This window comes from Ceratotherium simum, chromosome 33, assembly GCF_057802395.1.
Source record: "Ceratotherium simum simum isolate JZ-2026a chromosome 33, ASM5780239v1, whole genome shotgun sequence".
Classification (NCBI taxonomy): Eukaryota; Metazoa; Chordata; class Mammalia; order Perissodactyla; family Rhinocerotidae; genus Ceratotherium; species Ceratotherium simum.
The window spans coordinates 10968162-10990655 of NC_141932.1; the positions used below are offsets into that span (position 1 = coordinate 10968162).

The window sequence follows — 22494 nt, forward strand, 5'->3', positions numbered from 1 at the left end:
TTAGTTGGCATCAGCATCACAGACCAGGCACAGGGTCCGACCCTCCTGGACTGGCAGGGAGGTGGCATTGCCCAGGACCTCTGTGACTAGGGAGACAGAGAGAGCCATAGGGCAGGGCTGAGAAGCCCTCTCTCCCTCTGTCCTCCCACAGACAGAGGAATGAAAAATAGTGTCTCTGACACTGCAGTGCAAGCAAGGGCTGACAGCACTGAAGACCATGAGGTGAGGGGTGGAAGGAGAGGCAACTGGATGGTCCAGGATGATGGGAATGGACATCTGAGGAAGAGGTGGCCATTTGTAGACACGGGAGAGAACATCCCAGGAGGTGGACCTGATGTGTGAGCCATGCAGGGTGCTGACACATGTAGTCTGACCACCTGGAGGCTTCCACAAGGTGATGCTCTCATCCTTTCTTCTGAGGGCCACAGGGGCCCCTGGGAGGGTTCTGAGCAGGGAAGAAAGAGGGTCAGATTTGGGTTTGTAGAGACTCCTTTAGGGCTGAAATTCTAGCAGGTGGGGACTGAAGGCTGGTAGTCCAGAGAGGAGGCTGGTCCTGTCCTGGTCTCACTCGTGTCCAAGTGAGAGTATGGACAGAGGCCCGAGGTGGGGCTGCAACGATGGGGATGGAGGAAGAGAGGGATCTGAGACATTTTCAGGAAGTCGAGTCTGCAAAACTCACTGAGTCATGGGGAGTGTTGGGTGACACACAGAGATGTCTGAAGTGACTTCCAGGATGTGATTCAGGTGACTTGGGAGGGAGGGGCCTGGGAAGGGGAAAGGGAGGTCACTCAGGACCCTCTGGACCCAACAGGGGTTTGTGAGAGTCTTCAGGGCAGAGGATGGATTGGAAGCACCAGGGTGGACGAGTTGAGCTGCAGGGTCATGCAGAAGGTGGCCAGAAGCAGGTGTCGAGTTGTGGGGACTCAGTCTCCTTGTGGGAGATGGGGATGGCACAGTCAGAGAAGAGGAAGGGAATCTGGGATAGGATGTCATGGGACAGTGAGGGGAGAGAGGAGGTCAGGAGAGAGGAAGAAACCAGAAGTGACAGTGAAGGGACAATTAGGAATTCACAGTGACCCTAGAGAGTCCTGCCAGGGGACAAGAAGGGGGAGGGCTGAAGGGGACTGAGAGGGGTTGGAGAATGATGGGGCTTCGTTCTGTCCAACCTCCACACAATCCCCTGACTTGACCTCTGAGACCCCAATTCCACCCAGGCCTCTCCCACCTGTGCTGTTTCCCTGGAAGACGCGGACGGTCAGGTTCCATGGAGCATCTGGAACAGAAATAAATAAGTGGCTCCTGCAGTAGGAGGGGTGGTCGTGACCCAGGTGGTGGGGTCTGCGTGTTCTCTCCATCTCGACCCCAGCCATGTCCCTAAGAACAGTTCCCAATATGCCACCCAGACCTTGCCTCACCCTCCCAGGGGCAGGAGGGACTGAACAGCTGTGGGGTCTGTGGGGAGAGAGGAGGGGGAGCAGAGGAGCCTCTCTCCTCTCGAGGACCCAGGCGTCCTTCCCTAGGTGTGTCCCACTCATTGGTCACAGAGAGGCTCAGGGAGGTTTCCAGGGAACCCAACAGATGCTGAGCTCAGCAGATGTATTTCCCATGGTGCCCCAGCTGCACCCAGGGTAGCTCCAGGACCCCCAGGTTGAGGGTGAGGAGGGACCCAGAGGCAGGCTCCCCGGGGTCCAGCTCATGGTAGCAGGAGGGCTGCTGTTGGCGACACAGACCAGGAGCAGGGACTGGCCCTCCTGGAGTGGAAGAGATGAGCTGTTGCCCAGAGCTTCAGGTCCTGGCAAGACAGAGAGAAAGGTGAGTCCAGAACCTTATTAGGGGCTCTCTCTCTCTCTCTCTTTCTCTCTCTCTCTTTTTCTCTCTCTCTCTCTTTCCTTTTCATCGTGTAGATCTCTTTCTTCTCTTCCCCTGCCTTATGGGCTCACAGCATCTGGACTCAATCCAAGGGGACAAGGCTAGGAGCAGGTACTTCAGCAATTCCAACAGGCCCTGCTTTGTGTGTTCATCTGAATGCCCTGGTACCCACACCTCCCTTCTTCGTCATCTGTGTCAACACAGATCCAGGTTTGCCTCTATGAGCTTTGCCCTTTGTCTTTCAATAACAGTTCACTGAGACCAGTCTAATTTAGCTGTGTCAGAGAGCTTACAGTCTCGTGGGGGAGATACCCAGAAGTGGGTACTCACAGAGCAATATAACATGTCTTGTGATCGGGGCAATTTGGACTGAGGGAGTCCTGACGACAGGAGTGTATTGAGACTGTCAGGACAGGTGGGGGTCCCTGAGGAGGAGAGGCTTGACAGAGCCTCAGCATGGGTGGGAGCTGGCTAGAGGATGGTGCTGATGGAAGGACCTTGTGGGAGGAAGGTACAAGAGATGCAACTACAGCTGAGGTGTGAAATGACCTGCATGCTCAGGGAAAAATACATAGTGCTGTGAGGTTTGAGTGAATGGGTGTGCTTGTGAGTGTTGACACATGAGGCCACTGGAAGAAAATACGGAAGATTTAAAAAATAATATTAGATTGGGAAAGTCAGAGGCATGAAAGAAAATATTGATAAATGCAACCAGTGGTTTGCTAGTAAATGTTTAACAACCAGCTCATTAGTGGTAGAGGGAGGGAAGGGAGTCTTGATTTGTGGCATTTGCCAATTTCCTTTGTGTAAATATTCCTATCTTGGTCAATATAAAACACCAGTTTGAACTCACTGAACCCAGAGTTGGGAAAAGATGGATACAGTTGGCTCTTGCCAACCAGTGAGAGCCAACACCACTAAGTGCAACTCAGAAGAGAAATTGCCTGTTTTTGCCTGGCAAAATCACCATATGCAAAGTCAAGAGGCCATCAATAGATTGGAAATAAATCCATTAACACACAGCTGATGTCTTTAATATGAAAAGAGCTTCTTCAAACCATTAAGAAGTTCACAAAGAAATACAAACGTTTCTTAAACATAATGAAAGATGTCAACCTAGTCACAAAATGACACTGCAACTTAACATGATTCACTTAGGATCAGCAAGGATGAACACGTTCAGCAGGGAAATAGGCACATTGCAGGTGGGAGTATAAACAGAACCACCTCCATGAAGTGGGATTTGACAACATCTGTATAAATTACACACATACCCTTTGATCCAGGACTTTCTTCTCTAGCAAATTATCTCACACACACACACGGGGAATGTTTGTACAAGTTCTTCAGTGCAGTATTATTTGTCTGAACAGAAGACTGGAAACACCATAGTTTTCCACCACTGGGAGACCAACTAAGTACTTTATAGCATAATATACCTCCAATTGGAAAACCATAGAGTCATCAATAAGAATGAAGAAGGTTACCTATGTACTGATACAGAAGGATCTACAAGATAGACTGAGTTTGAGAAAAAGAACAATTTAGTTCACAGAAATGTACCAATGTCACAGAATTAGTTGTGTAAAGAATTAGTTGTGCAAATGTGTCAAGGTGATGGGAGATTTTAACGATGAAGGAAGCTGGGTGAGGGATTTCTGGGAACTCTCTGTACCATGTAAATCTAAAATTACTCCATATTAAAAGGTTATTAAAAGTAATGATAAAGATTTGGGACAGTGTGTATTATATGATATGTACATATATGAGTGTTTTAAAATGTCTATGCATAGGTTGTATTTGGGAAGATAACCAAGAGGGAGGTACACAGGGTTCTGAACACTGTTTTATTCCTACTAAATTTTGCTAGGGACTGAATTGTGCCCCCCTCAGATTGATATGACAAAGCCCTAGCCCCAAATGTGATATAGTTTGGAGGTATCCGAATGGGCCTTTGGGAGGTAATTAGGGTCAGATGAGGACAAGAGAGTGGGGCTCTCATGATGACATTGGTGCCCTTATAATAAGAGACACCAGAGGGCTGGTTTTCTCTCAGCCCTGTGAGGACACAGCCAGAAGGCGGCCATCTACAAGATGAGAACCCTCACCAGGAACCAAATGGACGGCAACTTGATCTTGGACTTCCAGCCTCCAGAAGCGTAAGAAATAAATTCACGTTGTTTAAGCCACTCAGTCTGGAGTATTTTGTAATGGCAGCCTGAGCAGACTAAGGCACATTTGATGCTTCCTATTTTTTTTTTTCTTTTTTTCTGAAGATCAGCCCTGAGCTAACATCCGATGTCAATCCTCTTTTTGCTGAGGAAGATTGGCCCTGGGCTAACATCCATGCCCATCTTCCTCTACTTTATATGGGACGCCGCCACAGCATGGCTTGACAAGCAGTGCGTCTGTGCACACCCAGGATCCGGGCCTGTGAACCCCGGGCCACCGAAGCCGAGTGTGTGCACTTAACTGCTGCGCATTCAGGCCGGCCCCTGATGCTTCTCATTTTAAACACTAACATTAAAATTATCCAGTGAGGCTGGGGCAGTAGGCAGGGTCCAGATGCTAAGGAGAATGAGGGCAGGATTTGGAGGAGAATGCATCCCCGGCATGGGAACAGCACATCCATTGGGCATGGAAGAGGCCCTGCAAATCCCCTGTGAGCAGGGTCAGGGGAGGGGGGAGGCCAGAGTGTAAGCTGATGATCGAGTGGGGGGCTTCCCACCTCTACTGTCCCCGCAGCTGGGGGGACAGACTGAGCCTTTCTCCCCTCTGAGTTCTAAACCCCAGCTCTTCTCTGAAGGGAAGAGACGGACCCTGCCTACACCACACCCCCCAGAGAGGAGAGGTTGGGCCCTACCTGTGTCTTCTCTCTGCAACACACTGATGGTCAAGTTTGGGGGCGCATCTGGACAGACAGCCATAATTGTTCCCTTTTCAGTGGCAGGAAGGTGGGTGTTGGCCCTTTCCCCCCAGAACTTTAGAAATAACAAGCAGGTGTCCTCTTTCCTTCCTCCCCAGACCCAGCACCCAGTATCTCAAGCCCTCTCTCCCCATCCCACTCCCCTAATACCCTGTCCTCAGGGACCCAGCCATCCTGGCCTGGCACTCACAGGACACTTTGAGGTGGATGGTCCTCTCTGCGCTCACTTCAGCTCCGGGGAAGGTCACTAGACAGGTGAGACTGGTGCCGTGGTCCTGGGGCCCCAGGGTGAAGGTGAGCACCGAGATGTGGGGAGTCTTCAGGCCCAAGGAGGTGAAGGTGTCCCTGATCCAGGAGAAGGTGGGGGGCATCCCCCTCTCACACGCCCACGGCACTACACAGGTAATGTTCTTGGGGTGGCCAGATTCTAGGGTCCCCTGGATGTGGACGTCAGGTGTCTGTGTCAGAGCTGAGGAGGAGAGAGACAGAGACCCAGGCCCTGGAGGGGGGACCCCAAGTGTGACCCTAAGAGCAACCTCTGCCTCAGGCCCACTGCCTCCTCCCCAGCCAGCCTCAGCATCCTGTCCGCCTGGACCCCCTTGGTCTCTCCCAGCATGAGGAACTGGGGGGCCCCTCCCGGCCCTCAGAACACATTCATGTGTCCTCTCTTTGACCCCATTCCTTACCTGTCACATGTACAAAGAGCTGGTTTTCTCTGAAATTATATCTTGCAAAATACCCTCTGGGCAACCTAAAGAAGTGTATCCCCGCGTCCCCTCTCTGTGCATGTCTGATGTCCAGGGACCAGTCATTGGTCCGAGGGTCCCTGAGAAGGAGGAATCGTCCCTGGGTCTCCTCCTGCACTTTACGATATGGGTTGTTTGTGGGACACAGGAGCATCCTGGTGTTGATTTGCTCCCTCTCGGAACCAGGAACCATGAGCTGGGGCAGTGTGAATCCAGTAGCCCCAGGGATGGGAGAAGTTGCAAGGCACAAAGACACACAACCCCTGCTGCACTGCCAGAGACCTCTGCACTCACAACCAGTATCTCCCATCCTGAGCCAGGGACCCTGCTGGGAAAGGAGGGTCAACAGCAGCCCTCACCCTGCCTTCCCCCTCCTGCCTCGGTCCACTCACCTGCCCACAGCAGGGGCAGCAGCAGGGACAGCACCTCTGAGATGGAGGGTTCTGGCTGTCCTTCCCAAGTTTGGAAAGAAAAGAAGAAGGCGAGTGGGAGGAGAGGCTGGGAGGAGAACTACGGGAAGCTGGGAGGAGCAGGTGACCTCAGCCGTTTACAAAACAGGAACTGTAGGCAGAACCTCATCCCCCCTCTGCACAGAGCAGGAGGACACCTCACAAGACAGCCCAAGACCTTCCCAGAAGGGAACAAAGAAGGAGCAGACCCCATGTCCTGTCCTCATCTTGTGGATTCTCTCCAGCACCTGAGCCTGGACCAGGAACTGTGAGGACATCTGAAGTGTGGGACATGCTGAGTCTCTAAGAACTTCCCATCTGGGGTGTTTTCTGAGCCCTGTTGTCCACACTAGGGAGCTGGTCAGCTCCTACCTGACCCCAGAGGATCACAGCCTCATCTAGTCCTCGGGTGGTCAGTCCTTCCAGGTGTATGATTCTGTATGGTTTGTGTAAGCATCTGAAGCAAAGGAAAGAAGAAGGTTCTAGGTGAAGTGAAGGCAGCAGCCAATCAATCATTCATTCATCAATTCATTCATTCAATCCCAAACACTTAGTGAGCATCTCTCTGTTGGGGAGGCTGGAGACAAGAAGGGAGACAATAGACCTGGTCCATACCCATGAGATGCTCCCCACCCAGTGGCATCACTTCCTCCCCAAACACTCAGTACTGTCGGGCTTTAGAGCTGCAGTCACTGGTGAGTTTGCTGTGTGTCCTGGTAGCATATTGAATATCTTCTAAAATATGAGTATGGGAATTTTTGTTTTTGTTTTTGTTTTACTTCTTGTATGCTGATTTGTGAAGTTACAATGGCATCTACAAAATAAAAACCATACAACATCTTCGTGTAAAACAAAAGGGAGAACACATGTTCTAGAAGCCAGTGCAGAGGAAACTTCTTTTGCCTGAGTGCTGCTATTCAGTGTTGTGTGGACTGGAGCTATTTCTTTTAGATCCTCATCATACAGATTAGCATTTTCTGTCATGTAAACCATCTTTTCTTCACAGTTACATGGGGCTCACAGGGAATAATACTTCTAGAAAACATGAGTGGAATACACAGCTACAATTAAAATTTTAGGTTCAGCTCATGTGATTTTGCATCTCACTCTGTGCTGTATGTGTCTGGGAAATCCTTGTCACCTGTGACAGAATAGCATTTGCCACCATCGATTTGTAAAATCTTTCAAATACAGTAGTATGTAGATAACTGTTCCTTCTACCTTACTAACAGAGAGAGATTTTACACCATCTTTTGATATATAAGGAACTGGGTATCCAATAAGTAAAATAGTACTAGTTCTAGGTTATTAAAAAAGTGAGAATGTGTCACATAATAGAAGTCTCAATACAATTGGTTTCACAGTCAAGGAAGTTATACCATGTTCATAGACTGGAAGTTTCAGTGAGTTCTCATTGTTTTTCTTTAATGAACTTTACAATTTATGTAAAATAAAATGTACCCACTTGAAAGTTACATTTCCATGGATGTTGACAAACATATACAGCCCAGTTCTGACCTCCGCAATCAAGAGATAGAACATTTCCACCAACCCAAAAGGTTTTTCCACACCTATTTGAAGCTCATCACTCCCACCTCCACCTCAGGTAACCATTGGTATACTCTCTATCTTGGTGAATTAATCTTATCTATTTCAGAATTTCCTAGAAAGGGACTCATTTGTCTCTAGATTCACTCAGTATGATATTTTTGAAATGGATCCAAGTTGCATGTTTCTGTAGTTCACAAAGTCTGATTACTAAGCATTATTCCATGAGTGTACTATATCTTTTATTTATTCACCTATTGAGAGACATTTGTGATTTTCAAGTTTTGGCAATAATCATTAAGGTGTAAGTCTTTTTATGGACATATTCTCATCCTCATGAGTACACATGAAGAGTGGAATTGTTAGATCAAAGAGTAACCACATGTTTAACTTTAGTAGAAATTACCAGAAAGTTGTCCAAAATGTCTTTACCTTTACCACTCCCATCTGTAAATTGCCAGAATTCTGGTGCTTCACAGACTCCTTAACACTTGGGATTGTCAGTCTTTTAAGTTTTAATAATTCTAGTGGGAATGTAGCAGTTTTTTGTGTTTTTTAATTTTTAATTTATTTTCAATTTAGACACAGTGAGATTCGCTTTTTATCATATACAATTCTGTGAGATTTGACAGGTGAATATCAGTATGTAAACACAACCACAGTCAAGATACTGAAAAGAGCCATTACCCCAGACAGTCCCTTGTGCTGCCCTTGGGGAGTCAAATCCTCAATTCACCTGGAACCCTTGAAAAAATGCTGATCTGTCCTCCATCCCTCTTGTTTTACTGTTTACAGAATGTTGTAGAAATAGATTTGGGCAAAATGTAGTCCTCAAAGTCTGGCTTCATTCAACTGGCATGACGCATTTGAGGGCTCTCCATGTTATTGCATGTATGTATCAATAATTTGCTCCTTTTAAATGTTGGCTGGTACCCCATTGTTTAAGTGTACCCCATTTTCTATAAACTTACGAGCTGAAGAACATTTGAGCTGTTTCCAGGTTTGGGTCAATCGTGAATAAAGCTGCTATATATATTCACACAGATTTTGTGGGAATATATGTTTTTTATTTCTCCTGGGTAAACATCTGGCGGTCAGATTGCTTGGTTCTATGATATATGTAGGTTTAGCTGTTTGTAAAATTGGAAAACTGTTCTCCAAAATGTCTGTACTGTTGACGTTCCCACCCACAGCATGTGTGAGATCTCGCTGCTCCACATCTTCATTAGCATTTACTATTATATTACCAAGATTTTTCTTTTCATTTTGGTTTAGTTTTAGTTATTCTAATAGGTTTGTATCTCAACCTGGTTTTAATATGTAATTTCCAGTGACAAGTGATGTTGAGTATGTTTTCACGTGCTTATTTGTCATCTTTTTTCTTCTTTGATGAAGCGGCTAATTTAAATTTTTGGCAGCTTTTGTTGTTATTATTATGGTAAAATATACATAACAAAAACTTTGTCATATAAACCATTTTTATTTGTTCAGGTCAGTGGCATTCACTACATTCAAACTGTTCTGCAACCATCACCACCATCTTTCTCCAGATCTTTTTTCACCTGCCCCAACTGAAACTGTGCCCAACAAATGAATGTCTCCATTTCCCCTTCCCAAGACCCCGGCAAGTGCCATTCTATTTTCTGTGTGTCTATGAGTTTGCCTAGTCCAGACACTTCACTTAAGTGGAATCTACAATATTTGTCCTTTTGTGACTGGCTTATTTCACTTAGTGTAATATCTTCAATCCATGCTGTAGCACGTGTGAGAATTTCCTTCCTTTTTATGGCTGGATAATATTCCATTATACGTGTTTCCACATTTAGTTAATCCATTCTTCTGTGGATGGACCCTTGGGTTGCTTCCACATTTTTGTTATCGTGAACATGCTGCTAAGAACATGGGTGCACAGATATCTATTCAAGTTCCTGCTTTCGATTCTTTGGGTACACACCCATAAGTGTAATTAGTGCATCATACGATAATTGTATTTTTAATACTTTGAGGAACTGCCATAGTGTTTTCCACAGTCGATACATGATTTTACAATCACAAAAGCAAAGCACAGGAGTTCCACTTTCTCCACATCCTCACCAATACTTGCTATTTCTCCTTTTTTTTTTTTTTCAATAGCCACTGTAATGGGTGTGAAGGGTACCTCACAGTGTGGTTATAATTTGCATTTCCCTAATATTAGTAATGTTGATCATGTTTTCATGTGTTTATTGGACATTTGTATATCTTTGGAGAAATGTCTATGAAATCCTTAGACAACTTTTATGTAGGGGTGTTATTTTGTTGCTGTTGAGTAGCTGGTTTTTAAAATACATATAAAATCGGGTTCATTTGTGTTTGCTTATTTACATTTTATTTTGAGAGTCCTTGTTATATTCTTGATGCAAGTCATTCACTAGATATATATTTGCAGATGTATTCTCCCAGTCTGGTGCTTTTAGTCTCTTCATAGTGGCTTTTATAGAACATCAAGCCCCCGTTTCCCAAGACACCTGTCATCCATGAGGTGACCCACTAGTGTGTCAGGACATGGAACAGCAGAGCAAAGAAGATTAAAAGAGAGAAGTTCTGGAGGCCAGATAGGGCTGTTTGGAGGTGTGAAAGGTCACGTGAGTGGTGTAATCACTCAAAAATACCCAGGTCTTAATCCCTGGACCATGTAAATGTTCCCTTATAAGGAAGAAGAGTCTTTGCAGCTGTGATTAAAGTGAGGATCTTGACCTGTGGAGATGATCCTAGATTATCTGGATTGGTCCCTAAATCTAGTCACAAGTGTCCTTCAAAGAGAGAAGCAGAGGGCGATGTTCTACACACAGAGGAGGATGAGCAATGTGACCACAGAGACAGTGATGTGGCCACAAGTCAAGGAATGCCGGCAGCACAATCATCTGGAAAAAGCAAGAGATGAATTCTCTCCTCAAGCCTCTGAGGGAGTGTGACCTACCAACAACTTGACTTCTTCCCGGTATAGCTGATTCTGGATGATGGGGTTCAGGACACGTTACCCCCAGTTGTGGCAACTTTGCATAGTGAATATTTCAAGCCAGGGGGATTTGAGAAACAGCATGTTCAGGAAGGACCTCTTGACCTTCTCTTTAAGCAGGTCATAAACCCTCATTGAGAGGTGCCCTCCCTGTACCTGGAGGAAAGGAGCATCTTATCTCCTAAGATCAAGGGACACAGACAGGAATCTGAAGGATCAGGCCTTGCTAAGTTTATCCCAGTTTACTGCACTTAGCTCACACTCTTTGTCCTATCATATCTCTCCACATCTTTCCACTCTTCATCAAATGTATCATGAAAATACTAAGGTTGAACCATTTGTTCGGGTCTTCATTTCCTTATGAAGGCTCCTGTGCCACATAAAACTTATATTAAATATATTTGTATTCATTTATCTTCTTATCTGTCTTGTGCTTTAGGGATCCAACTGAGAACTTACAAGGCCAGAGGGAAGATATTATTTCTCTCCCTTGGGATTTCTGTCCAACCAGCACTGTGAGAGACAAAATTCTTTTGTTTTAGACATTGAATGTGTGGTCATTTGTGACAGTGGCCTCAGGAAGGTAATACATAAATCACAGAGATGCCATCTCCAGGGAGAATGGAGAGATTAATGGAGAAAAGCCTTCCTTCACACAGATGAGGAGACCTCATCTCCTCTTTGCAGCCACACTCCTCAAAGGGTTGTCTGTACCCTCTCTTCCCAACTCCCCTCTTCCAACTCTCTCCTGAACTTGCTCCAACCAAGTCTGCACCCCTCTCCTACCTCTCCATTAAACCTGCTGTGTCGGGATCATGAAGGAGAAATGTGTTTCCTGGTGCCCTTCTCTTCTCGGTGTGCATCAACCCCTTTCTGCCTCATCTACTGCCATCACTTTACAAAGGTGTACGTCCTCACACCTCCACCCTGAACCCCTCTCCTGATCTCCAGACATTTGTATCCAGCTATCTCACTGACGTCCCCAGCTGGATATCGAGTGGCTTCTCAGAATGAACATCCCCCTTCCAAACCTGACTCTCTGACGTCCTCCATGGAACACAACTCCATCCTTCCAGTTGCTCAGAGGAAACATTTGGGCATCATCCTTGCTCCTCTCTCTTTCCTCACTCCCACATCCACTAGAAAACTCTGTTAGTTCCACTTTCATAATACATATAAACATAAACCCTCACTCTCCTCCCCACATCCCTGGTTCACGTCACCATCACCTCCTGCCTGGAGAATTCAGCAGTCCCTTCTCAATCTCTGTGTTGCTGCTGTGGACCCACTCTGGCCTATTCTGAACAGAGCATCCACGGGCATCCTGTGTAAATGAAAGTTCAGTCGTATTCTCCAAGGCGCCCAGATTCTTGCATTTCCTGCACGGCCTCACAAGCTCTGCACCAGCACAGGGTCTGCACCATCCTCCCAGCTCCTCCCCTCCCTGTGCCTCCCTCTGCTGTCAGACTTCTTCCTCCTGTTTCCCCTACACACCAGGCGTGCTTCTGCCTCAGACTATTCCTCTCGTTGTCCTCTCTCTTCCCTTTTCCTGGATAATTTTCCCTCAGGGAAACGCAGAACCTGCCCTCTTCCTCTCTAAAGTCTTTGCTCCAACATCACCTCTCACACTCTCCGATGTAGAAAATTGTCCCCAATATGTCACATGCTCTTTTCCTTGCAAGATTTTTCTCCAAACACATATTGCCATCCAGCTTTCTCTAATGTTATTCATTTATTTATTCATTTTGCTTTCTATCCGTCTTTTCTCCAGAATGACAGCTTCTTGATGACAGAGACTTTGGATGCTGTGTTCACCGACGCACCCCCAGCACCTAAAATAATGTTGGCACATAGTAGGTCTTCAATAGTACTTGCTCAAGAGTCTATAAATAAAGACTGAATATTACTGTGCTCAGAACCACACAAGAATTACACACACGCATACATACGGGTGACATTTAAGACTAGCCTGAGGGATGACCAGGACTTGGAGAGGTAGGAATGGGGATGGAAGGGCATTTCAGGAGAAGGAACTGTACATGCAAAGTATCAAAGTCACAGAGGCCTTGGCTCAGCTGAGGGTGGAGACATTGCCAGATGCAGGAAGAGGGAGGAATCTGGGGCAGAGTGCAGCAAAGGACAGACCATGCCAAGACTTCAAATCCAGCTGTGGTGTTTGTACCTCAGTCTCTGGCCATGGAGAGGACATGTAGCTGTTCACACTGTGCAGGAAGGGGATGATAATGGTCTCTCTCCAAACAGTCTGGAAGCCTGTGTTGAGGAGAGATGGAGACAGGAGGCAAGGTCGGTTAAGAGACCTGGGTAAGAGATGAGGCCTCAGGAACGACCAGGGTCAGAAAGAGGAGGAGACAGGCATTAAGATGATCTGTCATGAGGACAAAGGATGGACAAGACAGTTATTTATCAGATTCTGGAGAAAGGAGAGAGATCATAGTGCATGAGCACACCCCACTTCTGGCTGTACAGAGGCTGGAGATGAGGCCCATGGTGTCATCAGTATGAGAGGGAACCCAGCAAAGAAGTGGGTTTGGAGAGGAAGATGGCAGCTCAACTTTGGTCATGCTGAGTAGACCAATCCTGAAGGCCATCCTGGGGGAGGTGTGCAGTGAGACGTTGGGCTGTGAGACACCCGTGTCACTCACCTAAGAGATTAACCCAAGATAATGTTTGCATCCTCCTCGCCTCCCGTGGGCCTCATCACCTTCCTCCTGCAGGACGTCATTCTGAGAAAAGAGACCAGGGTCTTTCAGTCTAGTCAGATCGTGGTTCAGCGGGTAACATACTCACTCCTTCTTCGCTGTACAGAGGCTGGAGGGGTGACTGAGGTGGGAGAGGGCACGTCTGGCTCCACAGACCGTCTTGAGCACACAGGTACCTCCCATCCTGGACACTCGGAGGGCGGGGCATCATCACCACCCCGCCCCTGTCAATCTCCTGCCTGCCCCGACCCCTGGCCCGTTTGGGCCCTGCCAGCACTGGTTCTGGGACTCAGCTGCGTGCCCCCTGGCCTCTCCACACCTCCCCTTCCACTCGGACAATGCTCACACAAGGAAGATGAGGCAGAGGGGGAGGAGCAGGGTCTTCACAGCCAATTTTCCGATAGCCACCAGAACCACCTCTGCCACGGGTTCTGTTCTTGCTGCAGGAAAGCAAGGCAAGAACGTCTTCACGCTCTGCATGGTAATCCTGTGTCCTTCCACTCCAGCTAGGACTTTGGACATTGGTTCTGCAGGCCCTCCTGCATCCCGGATCTGAGAACACCTGTGTCCGGGCCTCACCCCACCCCACGCCACCCAACATCCTGACTCTCGAGTATTTTGACAGAGTAAAAATTATATAATTTGAATTTCATCAAAATGACAAAATTTTCTTCTTCAATTGACACTAGTTAGAAAGTAAAAAGCCAAGCCATTTAATGAGAGGAAATATTTACAAATCACACATCTGATGAGAGTGTAGTATCCAGCACTCTTACAACTCAACAACAGAAAGTCAAACTACCCACTTAAAAAATGGGCAAAGAACTTGAAAAAGAATCCCCAAAGAAGATACGCAAAGGGCCAATATGCCCACGAAAAAATTGACAATGTCTTCATTCATTACATAAATGTAAATCATAGCCCTGATGAAATACCCCTTCACATCCACTGGCAGGCTATGCATTTTTTTAAATGAAAATAACAATGTTTGTATGAGTGTGGAGAAGGAAGGAGCAGGGTTGGAGCCTGCAGAGACGTTCCTACAGCATCGCCATTTCCTGCACTTTCAGCTGGAATCTCGTCCTGCATCTCCATATGCTTCCTGGGCCCCCTTGTCCGGGTGACTCACTCTCTCCCTGCTGGGACAGTTGCAGCATCTGTGGTCAGAAGAGTTGGGCCATGCCCAGTCTGTTTCCTGTGGTCCCCAATTTGCAAAGAAAAGCAGATGAATGGGAGGGACAGACACAGGGAAGGCATAGAGAATCTAACTGTGTATAAAACAAGAACTTATGAACCATGGGCCATCTGAGCTTGGGGGCCTAGCAGCCCCACTTCATCAGTTTGCAGGAGAAGACACCAAGATCCAGAGTGGGCAAGCGAATTGTCCAAATCACACTGGTGCCCTGTCTCATGCACCATTGTCTACACTGAGAGCCACTTCATTAATCTTGTCTGTCCAGGACTCATTGGGCTGGGAGAAGGGAAGCTGATGTTAATCTCAGAGAGAAGAATTGTTAACTCTTCCCAAGAGGTGAGGGAGGATATTTCATTCCTTTAGTCATTCATTCAGTCAACAACCATGTACACTGTGCCTTCAGGTTTCCAGTAAAGGGGTGAATATGACAGATCTAGCTCTTGTCTTTGAGGAGAACCTCATGTGGTTGGTAGACAGGTTGCCTGACCATTCCAGTGCCATAGGGTAGGTGGCTATGGTGGGGAAGCACAGGCTGTGGTGGGAGGTGCTCTTGCTCTTCTGGTTGGGAAGGTGAGTCTTAGGGAGAAATGGGTGAAGTAGGTGTGGTAGGGACTCTCAGGCAGTCACAAGGGATGTGAATTCCACAGGTGATCCTGCTACCCTGGAAATTCCTGGGCTCTCAGGTATCATGTTCTCACTCACTCCCCCACAGTGCTGGAGATCCTCCTCTGGCTGCCAAGTTCTGTGGTCTATTTGTGACCAACCCCATCTCTGCTCCAGCAGGGGTCAGGCCACTGCCCGTAGGGGGCGCTCCATCTGCCCAGGACTTACCTGGTTCCTGAGGATCCCCAGGAAAGGGCAATGGTGCTGTCCGTGGTACTGATTCAGAGCTAAGTACTGACTTTGGAGAAGTCTGTAGCTCTGTAGAGGGGCCTGATCACACAGAACACAGACCTTATATCTGGAGTCAGGAGTGTCAAGATGTCAAATGCGCTGGAGAGGGCTCAATTCAATCTGGGAAGAGGGACTCAGGGTGGAGAAGACCTCTGCTTATCCTTCTTGTCCTGTCCACCCTAAGAAATGTCCTATTGACAATGCCAGGCTGTTGTCACCAGTCCAAGCACAGGGACGGCGAAGGCTCTGTGCTGCCCCTTTACATATCTGTTCCCGTTTCATTTTCCCAAAATCCCTGACAGGGAGGAGCAATCCCCCTCATCATGTAGAGGAGGCAGCCAACACTCAAGCTGGTGAGTAGCTGTAGAAACTAGTCTCCAAAGACAGCCCCAAATAATTCTCCCCTTCCTTTATAAATATGTGCCACGAACATGTCACTCCTCTCCTTACAAGATAGAGTTTGTTATTATTAATCTCCTCCTCTTGAACACGGACTGGATCCATGACTGCTTTGACCAATAGAATGTGGGGAACAAAATGTTCTGAGACTCATACGGCTCAGACATTAAAAGGCCTGGCAGCTTCCACTCCTGCCTCGTGGATCCATGGGCGTCTGTGCAAGCAATCTAGGGGACTCTGATGGAGAGAGATGCTACATAGAGGAAACCTGAGGGGTCAGACATCCAGCCCTAGTCCTGGCCACCATTTCAGCACAACTCCCAGGAATAGCACAAAGCAAAACTAGGAGTGAAACTGCCCAGCTGGCCAATTTTCAGAACCATGAGATAGAATAAAATGATTGTTTGGGTCATTGAGTTTTAGGGTGGTTTGATGCACAGCAAGAGATAACTAAGCAGTCACCATACAAATCCTACCTAATAGGGAAAAGGTAAAATTAGAGGTTTACTCCCCTGACAAATTTTTCCACATGCAGTATTTAAAGGTTGACTTTTAAATTGTGATTTGAAGCCTTTCAGTGAAAATGCCAGTAGAGGCTTTGCCAGGTTGGCACTACTTTTCCCAGACTCCTATTCCCTATTTACTTCCAGGTTAAAATTGGCCACAAGAGAAGTTAGAAGTTGAAGCAGCAGCCATCGGGCTCTGAGGGTCAGTGGAGGGGAAGGGGCTATTGCACCTGATCATCAGTACACATCATCACTGATCTGTTGGCTCACCTTGCTGGCATGATATAACAGCTGCTCAACAGCTGAGAGGCAAAGAGGGTGTTGGGGGAAGGCACTGGCTGGACTTCAGGGGCGAAGAACATCAAGCCTCGGTACATGGTTTGGTGATCTAGGTGAACAGGTGTGGCCCAGAGAGACACTTAAAGCTACATACAAAGGATCCAGGAAATGACATCTAGTATTTCTCTTCTATTAAGACATTGTCCCAGGATCTCTTTGACTTGACAACTAGGGCCATTTGCCTATTCAGAGGAGCCACATCTTCCCCAGGACAAAGGGCAGGAAATGGCCCATCTCAATACTCAGAATGGCCGATGCCCAGGTGTATGTCTGTCTGTGTGTATATGTTGACCACTGGCCTCCCAGGCTAATGTGATGGCTAATTTTGTGTGTCAACTTGATTGGGTCATGGGATGCCCAGATTAAACATTATTTGTGGGTGTGTCTGTGAAGGGGTGTTCAGATGAAATTGGCATTTACATTGGTGAACTCTGTAAAGTAGATTGCATCCCCCAAATGGGGTCGGCATCATCCAAACTATTGGGAGCTTGAATAGAACAAAAAGGGATACGGGTCAGATTTCCAGGGTAACTGGATTCCAGCATCCCTGGGACATGGATCTCAGGTGTTTGGGTCAAGGTTGAGGAGGAGAAAAGAGCTGATCTCAGTTTCTAGAGGGGAACCACCTGTGCGGGAGGCTCCAGGTTCCTTGAATGCCTTCCACGACCTTGGATGAGGAGAAAAGGCTTCCTTTCTGGGACTTACCATATCTGTCACATTCAGAACAGCTTCTTATTTTTGTAATTGTATTTCATGTAATAACTTCTCTCCATCAGAAAGAAGTGTGCCCACATGTCCCCATCATGTACATGTTGGGATGCTCGGGGAGCAGCTGCAGGTCTGGATATCATCAAGGATTTTCAATTGTCCCTGGGTCTTCTCCTGGACTTCTTCATTGGGGGTTTTCATAGCTACTGGGTATCCCATCCAGGAGTGGCCCCACCCTGGCACCAGTGGCCATGAACTGGGTCAGAATTTATCCAGTAATACTTGGGGAAGAAAATACTGCAAGTGACAAAGAGGCACAATCCCTCCTGCACTGTCACCCACTCCTGCATCTCAAGGTCATATTATGGACTCTGAGCCAAAGCCACTGAAGAGAGAGAGACTCAGACTGCACCCTCACTCCCCACCCTGGACCCCTCTGGCTCCTAGTTCACTCATTTTCTTACAGCATGGACTGCAGCAGCACTACCAGCAGCAGAAGCATCTCTTGAACCATAAATCCCAGGTACTGTACTGGACAGCCTGGTCACCAGGGTCCTCAGTATGGGAAGAACAGTTTTAGAAAAACAAGAGTAAACCACAACAGGGAGCCAGTGGTTATGAACATGATAGCAATTGTGCACATAAGTGTAACTTCAGACCCAGAGCTGCCAGAGATGAAGAGGTTCTTGGAGATCAGCTATTACTTCTTCCTTATTCTACAGAACTCAATGTAAGTCTAGAGAAAGTCAAAGACTTCCAAAACTCGTACTGGCTGATGTAACTTTCATACTCAGAAGGATTTATGAAAAGTTGGAATTATTTCTACCTTGGACATTCAGATGAACTTGCCAGTGAATTTTTTCCCCTGGAAAATAGTGTTTCCCACTGAATCAATTCCTTTGTGGATACAAGGCTATTTGGGTTTTTTAATTCTTCTTGAGACAGTTTCAGTAAATCATATTTTTCTTATAATCTTTAGATGTCATCTAAATTTTAAACTGAATTAGCATGTACTTGTGTGAACTATCCTCTTATATTGTTTTTAAAGTGAAAGACATTGAAGCAAAACATTTATAGAGAAAACAGTTCATATTATAAAGATATGCTTGATCAATTTTCATAATGATGACCTTCCTAGAATAACCATCTAAGTCAAGAAGTGTCACCAATGTCCATTCCTAGTTACTTCCCTACCACACCCAAAAAAGTAACCGCGTTAATGACTTCTATCATAATTGACTAGTTTTATCTGTTTTTGATTTTTGTGGAATTGCAATCTTCCAGTATGTATACTTTTGTCTCTGGCTTCTTGTGATAAAATTTTTGTTGTGAGAGGTGCCCACGTGTCAGCAATTTATTCAATTCTCATTGTTGAAAGAATTCCACTGTGTGCATATGCCACATACTCTGTATAAACTGTCTACTTTTGATGGATGTTTGGGTTATTCTACTTTGGTTTATTATGAAGAGTGCTGCTCTAAATATGTCTTTTGGTATGTATATACACTTTTGCTGGGTATGTTTTTTAGAGGGGCATTTCTCAACAATAGGGTCTGTCTATATTCAGTTTTAGTAAGTATTACCAAACAGTTTTCCAAAGTGGTTATACAATTTACATTCCAATCATGAATATGTGAGATTTCCAGTTGTTTCCATTCTGGACACTACTTGGTATTTCCAGTTGTTTTTTGTTTGTTTGTTTGTTTTTTAAATTTTAACCATACTGAGGATAAGTGGAATTTCACTCTGGGTTTAACTTGCATCTCCTTGATAACTAATGAGATTGAGAAATTTCTCATATACTGAAGGGGATTTTCACTGTCTTATTTTGTAAAGGACTAAAGTTGTTTGCTCAATTTTCTATTTGGTTGTTGATATTTTTCTTATCAATTTTTAGAAGATACTTAAATATTCTACACACAAGTCCTTTCTTGGATATTTTTATTGCAAATATCTTCTTCATGGCATCTTTTATTAAAGGTTTCTTAATTCTAATGCAGTGAAGTTTATCAATATTTTCCTTCATTGTTAGGAAAGTTTTGCCCTATCTAAGAAGTATTTGCATATCCTCCAAAATACACAGATGGCTTTCTATGCTTTCTACCAAGATATCTATATTTTCACTATTTACATTTAGGTATCCAAACCATTAGTAATGGATTTTCATGTATTCTGCTATGTAGGTGTTAGGGTTCATTTTTTTCCGTATGGATATCCAATGAATTCAGCACTATTTATCCAAAGGAACATATTTTCCTCATTGAATTGAAGTATAGCTCTTGTCATAAATCAAGTAATTGTATGTGTATAGGTTTGACTCTGAACATTCTATTCTGTTCTATGGGTCTATCCTAGCAACAATCCCACACGACCTTAATTACTATAGTTTCATAAAAGGTCTTGATATCTTGCATGAATATACTACAACTTCTCTCTTTTTTATGATTTCTTGCCTCTTCTTGGTCCTTTCCAACAAACTAAGACTTTCTGGATAGTGATTGGTACCACATTCAATCTACTGTGCAAGAACACGAACAGAGAACGTCTCTGAGAAACAGAATCACAGGGAAGACCAAAGCTAAAGGTGGGGGGGGGGGGAAACACTGAAAAACACCTTCTGCAACTCAGTCATAATCCTAAGTATCTCTAGAGGGATATGAAGCTCTGGTGACTGAAGGTAACTACACCAACCACAAAACCAAATTCTGGGTCAATTCTGACTGGATGGGTTCAAACTCCCACATTAACATCCCAATAGAAGAAGAGCCATGCCCATTTCCAGGCATAAACACTGTTCACCTCAATCTTTATTCTTCTACACATGATATCCAACATTCAATAAAAAATTATTAAATGCACAAAAAAACAAGAAATAGCAACCAACTTTCGAGAGACAAAGCAATCAACAGAAGCAGCTTCAGATATGACCCACATGTCGGAACTATCAGACAGAAACATTAGCATAATTATAATTATTATGTTAAAATCTCTAGTGGAAAAGGTGGGAAAATGCATGATCATATGGGGAATTTCAAGAGAAAGAAGAGAATTATAAGAAAGACATAAGTGGAAATGATAGAAATTTTTTAAATGTGATAATAGAAGTGAAGAATACCTAGGATGGTCTCAATAGACTTGACACAACCAAGGAAAGAATCAGTAAACTTTAAGACTGATCAGTAGACATTACCCAAACTGAAACAAAAAGTCTCAGTAAGGGCACTGTGAGAACATCAAATTTTTATTTACTTTTTTTCAGAAGTACCAAAGAGAATAAAATAATAAACCCATCACCTAGATTTAACAATTATTCACATTTTTCTTGAGCTGTTATGCGTCATTATTTTGTCTTATTAAGTTCTTCTGTACTGTAAATACCCAAAAGGAATCTTCTTCTGTTCCTTGCTTTATTAGTGCTTCCAGACTGGGTTCTTTGGCTTGCTAGCCTTGTATCTCTCTTCCCCTTTCTGCTGTACTATGTTTGCACAGTATTCATCTGATTACTTTTCATATTCTCATGCTTAACACAGGCAGTCTCTCCAGACATTGTATCCTCCCCTTCCATTCTGATGTTGTGTTTGTGGAGTGAGTGTTGCTTTCAGTCAGCTTCTCTGAGACCTAAGAGTCTGGGCTGTTAGAAGCCAAGGGGAGATAAAGAAGGTAGAACTCAAACGGAATTCGGCACACACCTCCCAGGGTCCAGGGTCTACTCTCTTTTCTGACACACTTCACTAAGGTCCTCTCCACCATCCCAGAGGTGTATTCTACCTTGGGGTTTCTGCTTGAACCCCAACACAGAACAGTGTGAGGGAAGATGGTAAGTTCTGGTAACCCTCACAGACAGCCCAAGTGATAAGTAAGGCTGCTTCTCTGCAAGTCTATTTTTTTCCATTTTATTGAGGTCATATTGGTTTATAACACTGTGTAATTTCAGATGTATATATCAGTTTCTGTATAGACTACGTCTTGTTCACCCACAACAGTCTATTTTTGTCCATCACCATACACATGTGCCCCTTTACCCTTTCACCCTTCCCCTGGTAACCACTAACCTGTTCTCTTTATCCATGTGTTTATCTTCCACATATAAGTGAAATCATATGATGTTTGTCTTTTTCTGTCTGGCTTATTTCGCTTACCATCATACCCTCAAGGTCCATCCATGTTGTTGCAAATGGGACAATTTTGTCTTTTTTATGGCTGGGTAGTATTCCATTCCATATATATACCACATCTTCTTTATCCATTCTTCAGGTGATGGGCACTTGGGCTGCTTCCACATCTTGGCTATTGCAAATAATGCTGAAATGAACATAGGGAAGCATAAATCTCTTTGAATTGTTGATTTCATGTTCTATGGATAAATATCCTGTAGTGGGATAGCTGGATTGCATGGTATTTCTATTTTTAATTTTTTGAGAGATCTCCATACTGTTTTCCATAGTGGCATACAGTAGCAGTGTATGAGGGTTCCTTTTTCTCCACATCCTCTCCAACTGGTTATTTTTTGTCTTGGTAATTATAGCCATTTTGATGGGTGTAATATGATATTTCATTGTAGTTTTGATTTGCATTTCGGTAATTATTAGTGATGTTGAACATCTTTTCATGTGCATGTTGGCCATCTGTATATCTTCTTTGGAAAAATATCTGCTCACATTCTCTGCCTATTTTTTGATCAGGTTTTTTGCTTTTTGTTGTTGTTGTTTAGTTGTATGAATTCTTTGTATAGTTTGGGAATTAACCCTTTGTGGGATATATGGTTTGCAAACATTTTCTCCAAGTTGGTGGGTTGTCTTTTCATTTTGTTCAGGGTTTCCTTTGCCTTGTAGGTGCTTTTCAGTCTGATATGGTCCCATTTGTAGATTTTTTTTCTTCAAGTATTTTCATTGATTTTATCCCGGTCTGTCCAATCATATGAGTGAACTTATGTGCCTATTGTGGGATTTCAGTGAAAATTCTTGGTTCTCTCAGCCCAACTTTTCCCCCTATATTCTTGCCTCTGGAGAAGAAGTAACTATTCAGGGTCAGGAAATTTTCAGTGCCACACTACAAACTTCTGACTCTTTCCACTTGACCCCATTGAGAAGTATACGGTGTGATATTTTATTCATTTCCTGGTTTGGATTTTGCTGGTGAAATTTTACCTCACCTTATTGAAATGTCCTCTGTTCATTTAATACAAGATGAGACTTGG

The 22494-nt window shown here is 44.9% G+C and overlaps 1 pseudogene; it reads right to left on the reverse strand.

The window, feature by feature from the left end:
- Nucleotides 1-6284, reverse strand: LOC106800080 (sialic acid-binding Ig-like lectin 13; annotated as a pseudogene).
- Between the last annotated feature and the right edge of the window lie 16210 nt (nt 6285-22494).